Genomic DNA, 11,176 nt, shown 5'->3' on the forward strand with positions numbered 1-11,176 from the left:
AAATGTTATGAATTACATGAATAACACGACGATCAGGCGGGAAGGGCTCTCGGCCGTTGGCTGGAGTGTCCAAGGTTCAGATTTGGGAGCTATGTTAACATTTTTTTCCGAGTGATAGCTACGTTAGGAATCAATATGAAAACGTACTGCCCCTACAAATCTAATGTACCTACACAATGTATGTCCTAAAAGTCTTGATTTATAATGTAGTAGAAGTCAGTACAACACTAGCTCTCACACCAATCGTCATATTGATGACTGTTGGATTGTGTTTAAATAGAAGCTATCATAGAATTCCAATGACTGAAATTACAGCATGTAGTAGATGTATTTTTGGCAATGTATGTACGTCCTTCGCGCGCAAAAACTGCAGTACGACTGCATTTAACGTCATAAGGAACGAAACAAAAAATCTGGAATGCCTGACGAAGTCCCGTGCCTATTCTAAAATTTCACGTCACGATTTTAAATTAAGTTCCAATCGGTTTACATTCATTATGATTTATCTTGCTCCGAGAGCTCCCGAAAGAATTAAATATTAGGAAGACAAAATCATCCAAGAGTCCAAATTATAGAAACATTGTTCCTTATCTCTAAAACCTAATCATACACATTTCGCATTGGATTGCCACCATACTGAATACATAAACTTAATCGATCAGGGCGAGGCAAGAATGACTACAATCCGTGACCAAGCCGCCAGGCATCGTAAATTCTGGTATAACTGTTACTACCGAGGTTGAAAATCTTGCTCGAGTCCGAGATGAAAGAAAGCCCGAAACCTCACAAAGAACTGAAATAAAAAACCTTCCTACATCAAATCGTGATCGCATATAGGTACCAAATCATAAGTTAATCATTGAGTACATTCATCCGCATATTTCTACACGGGAAGATTGAATATTTAAACCAAGCTTCGTCTTTACGAGCAAATTGCTAACAATTTGACCACAGCCGAATGCCTACTTTAGGCAGAATTTATCGCGAAGTCTAAGTCATATTCCTTGTCCAAACCAATGATGCTCGCCCTCGCTCCACGGATGTCGGCCATTCCTCGAGAGGGATAGGAATAGAAATGAAGGGGGAAGTGATGAAAAATATTGATGAATGAAAGACGATCGAAAGGAATGGAACATGAATGCTATTTCAATGCAACAATGTCAGAGTGTAAAAATCATTCGCCTTGACCGGGATTCGAACCCGGATCCCTCGATGTCCGGCCGAGCCCTTTAGCCAGTTATGCTATCCAGGGGATGACTACGTTTAAAGTTACTGCAGCAGCATCTCGCGCAGTTTCTTGGAATGAATGCTATTAATTAAGATGAAGGCTTGGCAAGTTATAACTGCTGGGGCCACTGCTTAAAAGATATTCCGAGGTCATTTGAATGCCTGTTGTACATAACGATGACCACGATTGGCATTTCCTCTAGAAAAATGTATTTTAATTTTTTTTATATCTCCATGTCACACATTCTCCGCACTACGCAACACAAATGGGAACAAAGGAGTAATTTATCACTGTTATGGGGGAACCGCAGCTCAACGGCAGAATAAGTGCAATGCTAACCATATGGCCCAGAGGTTTTCAACCGCGCGATGGGAAAAGTTATACCGCAAGGTTTTTTAATGCAAGTTGATTACAGACTCCCTTTTATCGAGGAGTGGATCAAAATACTACGATGCAAATATAGTTGCATAGAAACATAGGACAAATAATATGATGCAGATATTCATGCTGTGCCGATGAGCTTACATATCCCGTGATATAAAAGTGGGTAAAAAGTCGTAGATTTTGGCAAATGCCATCACGCATTCGGCCGTGAAAAGTTTATCCGCCTGTAATAAAGTCAGCCACTAAGATACCACAAAAAGTTTCTAAGAGTTTATCGTCCGTGGGAAAATAAGTACTTTCCAAGTTTTATCTCAAGATTTTTACCTCAAGAAACATGTTACGAGAAGTGGTTAATTTAAAAGATGCCGTACAGCCATTTCCGCTACCACGGGTGCTTGAGTCTTAAGTGTATCAATTAGGACAATCAAGAAACGGTTTAGCAAGAAAAGAAAATATAACAATGTGGAACACAGGATTCTCGCATTAACTCTCCGAGACAAGAAAGCACCAGCGCATTTGTTAAATATCCCACCCGAAGGATTACCACTGAGCATCCCTCTGCGGCTAGCAATGAAACGTCAGCCTCTGCCAGAAATTCACGAATGATATGAACCAAATAAAATTACTCCAGATCTCCTAATTGAACTTTTTTCCACGGTCAACAGAGTTCAAAATGGGATACGTCATTAATTCACCAGCCACGTCTACAACTTGCCTTGTATTCATTCATAACATTCGTCTCGTTACGCACCGGGGTAACCTAAGATTTATATATATTTTTTAATATCTTCAATTAAGAAATATAAATTCCGCTGGAACTGTGGAATCTCAATTCTTGAAGGAATAAAATCAATGCCTAAAGCTTTATTTTATCTTGGTAATTATAACGTGAACGAAAGTAAACGAATAAAATGGGACCATATCCATGTCAGCTAAGCTATTATATTTAAATCTAAGTAAGCTAGTCGAATGGATTGCAAGTTAAATCTTCAAGGTGAACATGAAATCTATTCATAAAAAATAGCTATGTCCGTATAATACAATAATGAGTATAAATAAACATATTTTAGTCTAGAACATTCTGAAGACCATGAAAGATGCCCAGGGTGGTGTAAAATCAAAAGGTATTACAACAACGAATTAGCCGGCACTTCAATGGAACTATAACGCACTACGCCCATTGTTGCTTGAAAATTATATTTAAGAGTATTCCAGGAATCAGGAAAACTACACCCGACGAAGTTAATTCTTCTTCCAAGCGGTACTTATGCAGGTATGAAACTTCTTCCTGCTCTAATTAATTATTTATGTTTAATTACAATGTAAGAATATCCTTTTAAATAATATGGGGAATTCAACGCACGCAGTTTTGGCTAAGAAAATCACGAATTCTCACAAAACTTCAAAAATTCCGTATTCCGCGCCATTAAGCGCATGGCGCGCATTTGGCACCATGCAAGCGAGTCAACTACAGGATGCGCTGAGGCTTACATACCTTGGCGCCAAGAGGCGCTCCACTTCTAAGCCTGGCGCACTCTGTGCGGAAGTTCTGTGAACGAACATGGATTGCACGTTTACGGGATGTCGCACAAAATCCATAGAGTCCATATTTTCCGGCCGACGGTAGGAAGCGGGGATGCCACCTTCCACCAACAAGTGATCTACGGGTTCGTATGAAAAAAAAACTAGTGTGCGCACGCAGTACTTGAGCATTACTTGACTTTTAACATTCCGTGGAAGGGAAACACTAAAATGATCTCAATATATTACGCCCTGTTTCCCAAAATATGTTGGCTGAGTATTAGGTTACACCTTCCACGAAGTGACTTTAGCAGACGGCGTAACCTAGCAGGAAGTTTAGTAGTTGCCACGGTTATCAACGATATCCTCGTCAAACTCTCTCTCTCGATTTAAAGTTAACCTAGAGAGAAATGTATCGGCCTTGATATTGTCAACGGTCTTGCGAGACTAACTCTGACTCTAAAGCATAAAATTACGCTGACCGAATTGAGAGAAACAGTTACGTTCCATACGCGACGCCACACAATGGTAAATTGTTAGTGCAATATTTTGGATTCACAAAATAACTATAAAATTACGGTACTTTCAACGCCAAAACACACATGAAACATATTTCTTGTTCCAAATATCCCTCAAAGATTCTCAAAAATCCGTTTACTAGCACAAGTTTGCGAGCTCAATGCGAGAACCCCGCGTTCATCAGCATTTAAACTCGGAAAATGATCCGCAATGGAAACATCGTCATTCGAATATTTCTCCGTTTCTTCAATAAATTATGCGCAACATTTAGTCACAAAATTACACTTTATTTTATCAATTACTTATGATGGTGTAATTTCGCAAAAAAAGAAAATTATTATACAAAAAAGACCAAAAGACATTTTTTGACCACAGAATAGATAAACAAAGTATTCTTTTATTATGGGCTCGGTTCAGTGAACTAAATACACAGCAGAAAACGCAATGCGATTTCGAATCTTCCTTCAAAAATGAGCAACTTTTTGGAATTATTTTTTTGTTAGTGCTGTAAATTATCTCTGACGTCTTTGGCACACTTCAATGCCAACGGTGTCACTATTCAGATAGTCGTGCATTCTTGTCTTAATCTCTTTAATTAATCGACTTCTTTTAATGTTTAAACCAACTCTGTAAGGTTTCAACTCTTGCATCGATATTTGCGACTTTTCGACGAAAGTCCTGAAGAGAGTCCCTACTTATCGGGTTGGTTTGTGGAGAAGGAATCATTACATGGCAAAAACCCGTGAACATACTAGCTTTCACTTTAATCACTATGGGTATAAAAATTTCCGGAATCCTATTAAATATACTCGTGGGCACTGTCTGATTTGAGCAACTTCCAAAGTCCATTAATATCATGATACGTTCGGGAAACATTTTTAAACCGTACTCACGTTACTTTTCCGCGACATTTCCGCCTTCCTCCGCCCCTTACATCTTACTGATACCGTTGCTTCTCACAAATTTCAAAAGAATGTGCGCTGAAGTACTGTCCTTGTCGTCTTCTTTGGGTGGAAATTTAGAATGGGAAATTTTAATAATAATTGCTGAACACTGAACAGTGAAAAAACATCACGCCGGTACGCTTTCATCTCAACCAGGTCGCTATGGATAATTTTAAGGAACAAACATATCGCGAATCCCTAATTATCTCCGATATGATGACATTACTAGCTATAAGCGAAAAGTATCGCAATGTCGGAGTGCCATCTCCTCTTCGAGACTCTATATCGATGGTCGAAATGGGGAAGTTATTACCGCAAAGCGCGACTTTCACCCCGTGGTTTAGTGATGCCCACTTAAACCCCTCTATTGTTATTGAGATGTGAAAATCATACTTGGGTGAATACGTTACCGTTGTCTTCAGGGAATTGCGAGTGATAGTTAGTGTCATTGTCTAATTCGGAACACCAAAGAGAGGAGTGAAAATAAAATGTGATTGAGTGATATGGGATCGATTCATTTTTCAGAAAATTTAAAAGACTCGATGAAGCATATCATCGTGCTCCCGATGCTTCGTGAAATTATCTCAATTAAGATAGCTCAAATCCTTCTACAGAAAATACCCACATAGTCGCTCAGCATCAAAAACAGTATTGCCGTATGACCCGTTACTTTCGACAGGAAACTACTTAATAGTTACTGTTTCGGGCTTAAATTTGCGTAATTTCTCTACCAGAAGTTAAAGAACTTTTTTTTAACTCTCAATTCGAATATTTTAACAGCTTTATTGCACGATTTTGGTTACAACAAACTATGCTTATGGTAAATAAATTATTCAAACTCTGATCGTACAATTGAGCTGGCGAAATTTCGAAAATTCATTTTTTTTAAGAATTAGGAAACTATCATTAAGAACTTTCCCCTCATATTCACCTACGATTCCTGAATTCTGAACCTAACTTTTAGAAGATAAACCGTGTGATTACATCTTCTCTTGAAGACAAATATTCGGCTTGATAGCAAATCCGAATGTCTCCATATGGTTTAATCACAACCTAAGCATTGTTATAGCGTAGTCAAGTACTTGATATTTCATAATTGATCCTCCAAATTAAACGCAACCTCATAATTTAAATTGTCTCAAAACTTTTTTCCCGCTATAATGAAAAATCGAAGCACTATTTCACCTCCGTGAATCAGCATAAAGTAATTCACCCGGCAGAGTGAATTACTCTATGAAATTTACATTAAATTATATTATAATATAAAATATACATAATATAATATTATATATAATAATTTCTATGAAATTTATATTAAATAATTACCTTCTAACATAAATATATAGACAAGACGTGGGTTGATAAGTAAAATATACACTAGATCAGTTGATCACGGACATCTAAAAAATAATGACCACCGTCTGTTCACCTAAGTTTGAGAGTGACGTTTACATATTTGTATGGCGACATCACCAACTACCCTCCAGTGAAGAATACTTCAAGGAGATCGTCGATCACAATCTATACCGTGTCTTCCTCTAGAATTTTGAAAGCCGATGATGTGAGAAATAAAGGGGCTCAGAAATTATAAAAACAACATAGAAACACCAAACATCCAGTTTGACAGTTTCATGGCTTCCGAAACGGGATTAATAATATCCTCTTGAAGCAAAAGACTTTGTACCACAGAGGCAAATACTACAACCGGATGCTTTTCCACTTTCATTACAAGGAATAATGAAATTTGCGGAGTGGAAAATATTTCATTATTAGTAATCTGATACGCTACCCGAAATTAGAATTATTTTTAAACTTGCAGGTGCAGTCGGGATTATCGTGATAATGCTGTCAACTATAGCGTAGTTTTCGCTAGATGTCATATATACGAAAAACAATTATAATGGCACTTATCTTTTAGCGCCAGACTCTATCAAAGATATACGGCTGACGGCTTGAGTTTTCAGGAAAGTCGCTCATCAATGTCTCACACGTAATTTCGAATTGGAATAGCGAACAGAATTTTAACTGCTGTAAAGCTTAGTGTTGCCGGTATTATGTGATAGTATAATTACTTCCTACAGAAATAATTTCAACTAAATAAAAATCTACACTCAAATATCAATAGAAGCGCAAGATATGTTTCGGCCCTATTAAATACAGATTTGAATATTCTCGTAAACCTGTGCACAGAACCAAACTGCCAGTGTGCGGCCGATGAGAAATACGAACATATCGATCATGCGACCCAATTCTTTCATTGGTCTATTTCCAACTCTCACGTGCTTGCGATAACTTCCAAGGCAATTCAATGAAATTTCGCGATGATCCATCACTCAGCATAGAAAGGCAAAAACCCTGTCTCGTTTAATACTAACACAACTTTCACAAAGCCACGAATTAAATACTAGTATATTACCATGGATAATCATGTCCTCTTCAAAATCTCTAAATCGGGTCTTCAATTGATTTACTCAAATCAATTCACAGCAATAACCTCCTGAAACGATTACACTGCAGTTTTAATCGGAAAGGAGGCGCGTATCATCTATATCCAACGTTATTTTTCGCTTTCGCAAATAGTCGCATGCATGCTGTACAATTCAGAATGCCATTTCAGACAATAACACTTATATTAATGAACAAAAATCGACACGGTGTCCGTGATAACCGGTGGCTACATCTGACAATGCTTAATTATTGTGCTAATGACTAGGCACTCCAGCTAAAACTATATACAATCTGAAGATTGTAACGTCTAAAATAATCCTGTCGCAAACGTTAATTACAAAAGGAGAACATAGTTGCATTCGAATAAGCATCCTGAACCATAATTGCAATTCCCAGAACTCTATTTATAAGCTTTGCAAGGAAAAAACCGAATAACCCCGCGACAATGTCATCCTGGGTTAACTCATGACTCTTCTGTAGTTATAATTAATAAAAATGACTCTTCTGCCGTTGTATTTCCGACGAACTTCAAGGATAAATATTGAGAAGCTTCTGTTGTCTTATGCACATTTATTATGCTAATTCGACAGTGCCACAAATGAAATATCAGAAAAAACTACCTGGCACTAAAAATAACGTACGCTGACAGCGATGCAAAATGGTGACAAAATCGTTATATGCATTTGAATATATCGAACGAACCTGAAACCTTCAAATGGGACTCGAAATATAAGCGTTCCCCGCGTTCAAATTTCACCGTTCTCCAGCGAAATATTGCATCCTCAAGATAAATCGATGATAATAACATAGTCCATATTATTTAACGCTAACAAACAGAAAATGGATGACATTATGATCATGGACTACAGAAATATTTCACCCCAAATTAAACTTCCGAATATGCTACAAAAGTTACTCAATATCTTTAAGACACAACCGAGACAAAAGCGAAGAATAAAATTCAGTAATTTACAAGACGAACTAAAATTACGCTGTTATAATGAAGTGTCAATGATGCAAGATGTCTAGCAAAATTCAAACACGCCTTCATATTCATAAAAATTGACAATGATGGAAGAGAAAAAAGTTCAATATTCACTGTGCAACCATTAAGAAACGATATTATGTGCCTACAGGTACTGCAAAACCATGAAAAAAATATTTTACAAATAACCAGATTACTATATAGTACCAGACCAATATTGATTAGTCTGGAATCATTAGCTTCGCAAGAAGTAACCTTATTCTTAAAAATACAATTTCTGCGATTTCAACTTAAATCCCCCCCCTCCAATTTCAATGCACATGCTGACGGTTACTGTACATTTTTTCCTGACATTACTGTTCCATAAAACTGACGGCTATCCAGTCAACTTTTCCATAAAGCCTCCACTGAATTTAACCACCAGAACATCACTGCTCTACATTGCGGTGGTTTTCCAGTGGAGATATTATTTCCTCAACGTTGTATATAAACAAAGAGAAACACTTTAAATTTTATTAAGTATACACTTCACGGACTCTGATCACGTTATGCGACAGATGGGAAACAAATTCAAGGCTAAACCTATGCCACTCCTACCATCTCTTTCTGTCATACCAATGCGAAATGATACTTAATTGAAATGGTAATAATTCGGAAAAAGTAAAGCCAGATTTGAAGATATAAATGGCATATAATTAACTTGGGGAGAGTATGAACTATAATTTAGGATTTTTATGCCCAAAAAATATAGGATATTTCGCGATTCTTACTTGTATCAAATTAAGCTATTTTACGCAGCGATACCTGTATTACAACTGACTTGGAATGGTCCTTGAACCTTCATATTTTTTTACTAGATGCTTCTGCGTATCAATTCAACATCTTCAGGTACAAGGTTGTAGCTAATTCTACCCGATACCGTGATAATACGCTGAAAATTGCTGTGATAATTGTAAAGACCTGCGAAAAATTACATGCCCATCGTTATTCATTCCAAATAATATCTCAAATTAAGGTATTTCCGTCTTAGCCTGTGTCATTAAAATATCAGAAAAGTTTATGATATTCCATGCTAATACATAAACGTTTTACAGAAATTAATTTTCCATTAACTCAATGCTAATCTGTGATTCAATTTAAGCAAGAAATAAGTCACGTTAAAATTTTTCACGCTCGAGGTAATTTCGTCAACTACGGTTTAGTGTAAGAGTACTTGAAATCTACCTCCACACTTAACTTTGCACTTTTGAATCATTTAATGATCGGAGTAGATCCTGGATTAACACGGCTATTTTTTACCTTAATTCACGTCACAGCTTTTTTATCTCAAAATAATGAGTCCATCTATCCGATTCTTTTTCACAAACCACCTCATCTTGGAACGATAATAGTTAATTAAGAATATACATACATGTATATATATATATATATATATATATTCGATATACAAACGACTGTATAACTAATTCCATATCTATAATCGATATAATTATTCAATATATATACATACATATACATATACCTACGCACACACACACACACACACACATATATATATATATATATATATATATATATATATATATATATATATATATATATATATATATATATATATATATATATGGGCTGACACAATATAACACAAATAGAAAAGAATAGACACATTTAAAAGAACACTCACACGGTAAATTGTTCGAGCTTTCGGCCCTCTCAGAGGCCTTCTTCAAGAGAGACTGAAAAAAAGTTTCAGTCAGAAGAAGCTTTTCAGAAGAAAAAGTTTTTTCAGTCTCTCTTGAAGAAGGCCTCTGAGAGGGCCGAAAGCTCGAACAATTTACCGTGTGAGTGTTCTTTTAAATGTGTCTATTCTTTTCTATTTGTGTTATATTGTGTCAGCCCATTATTGTGCCGCTCGTGTGAGTTTTTCCGTACAATCGTTATATATATATATATATATATATATATATATATATATATATATATATATATATATATATATATATATATATATATATATATACATATATATATACGCGTACATAAATATACGTACATGTTGCAATAATGACCGCACAAATATTTGAGACGTGAATACTTTTTACTCTCAGTTCCTACGGCTTCTTAAAAAAACCCATGACAGAAGCTTTTCTGCTTTGTAGATACGTGAAACTTTCTATGACACCGGTGACTACTTTATAATTCCTTTACATTGATATTAAATAAGTGCCCGATTCATTGATACGCAAAGAGCAATCAACGCTATCTAGATGATGCCTTATCATTACTATTAAAAGATAATTGAACTTCACGTAGAACCACAAAAGTGTAAACAACAGTACGGCGAAAAATAAGAAAATGGACTGTTACTTGCTCATCTAAGAAGTAAAGGTAGAAAACAAATTTCACATTTCACTTCGATTGTTCCCAGGGTAGAATTTCAATTCAAAGTCTTTTTCACATTCGCTCCAAGGGCATACAGCAAGGACGTGACCAGAACCTAAATACATGACATATTCTAATGATTATATGACTGTCCCTTGGTCTGGAAAAATTAAGTTTTAGTTATGTGCGTGACTTGACTGACTTGATACGATCACACAATTTAATACTGCCCGTAATTTGCCAGAATTTCAATAATACCGCTCAACTGTAAAGAGGAAACAAGTGGGATTGTCCCTAAAAAAATGATTACTGCATTTTTTTCCGTTTATGTACCTTAGGACATTAGCTCTAGGACAGCACAGGGCATCGGTCGATTTCATTTCGGGTGGTGTCTCCAGCAAAGGATATAAATTAATTGTCAGGATTCTCAAAGTTAACTTTGATTCATATTGCTCCACTGAAGAAATTAAACGCGATAAGCAATAAGAATGAAGAGAACTTCTAAGAATATATTCGATTGTTCCTTCCAAAACATTCAAATCCACTCTCAACTCGTTTTCTAGTCGATTTCTCAGGCAATGACGACGCAGGCCGATTTCGATACGTACTTCCTGTTCAACGGAACCTCTTTAGAACAACTTCTGGACTTATCCAAGCAATAAACTTGAAAGATTATACCCGTAGGTTCACGCCACTGTCTGACTACTGAAAGACTCTTGTTTCATAAATATTACCATATTACCAAACTGAAATTAGACGTAGACA

The sequence above is a fragment of the Hetaerina americana genome, unplaced genomic scaffold, assembly GCF_022747635.1.
Source record: "Hetaerina americana unplaced genomic scaffold, ioHetAmer1.1.p SCAF_4, whole genome shotgun sequence".
NCBI lineage: Eukaryota > Metazoa > Arthropoda > Insecta > Odonata > Calopterygidae > Hetaerina > Hetaerina americana.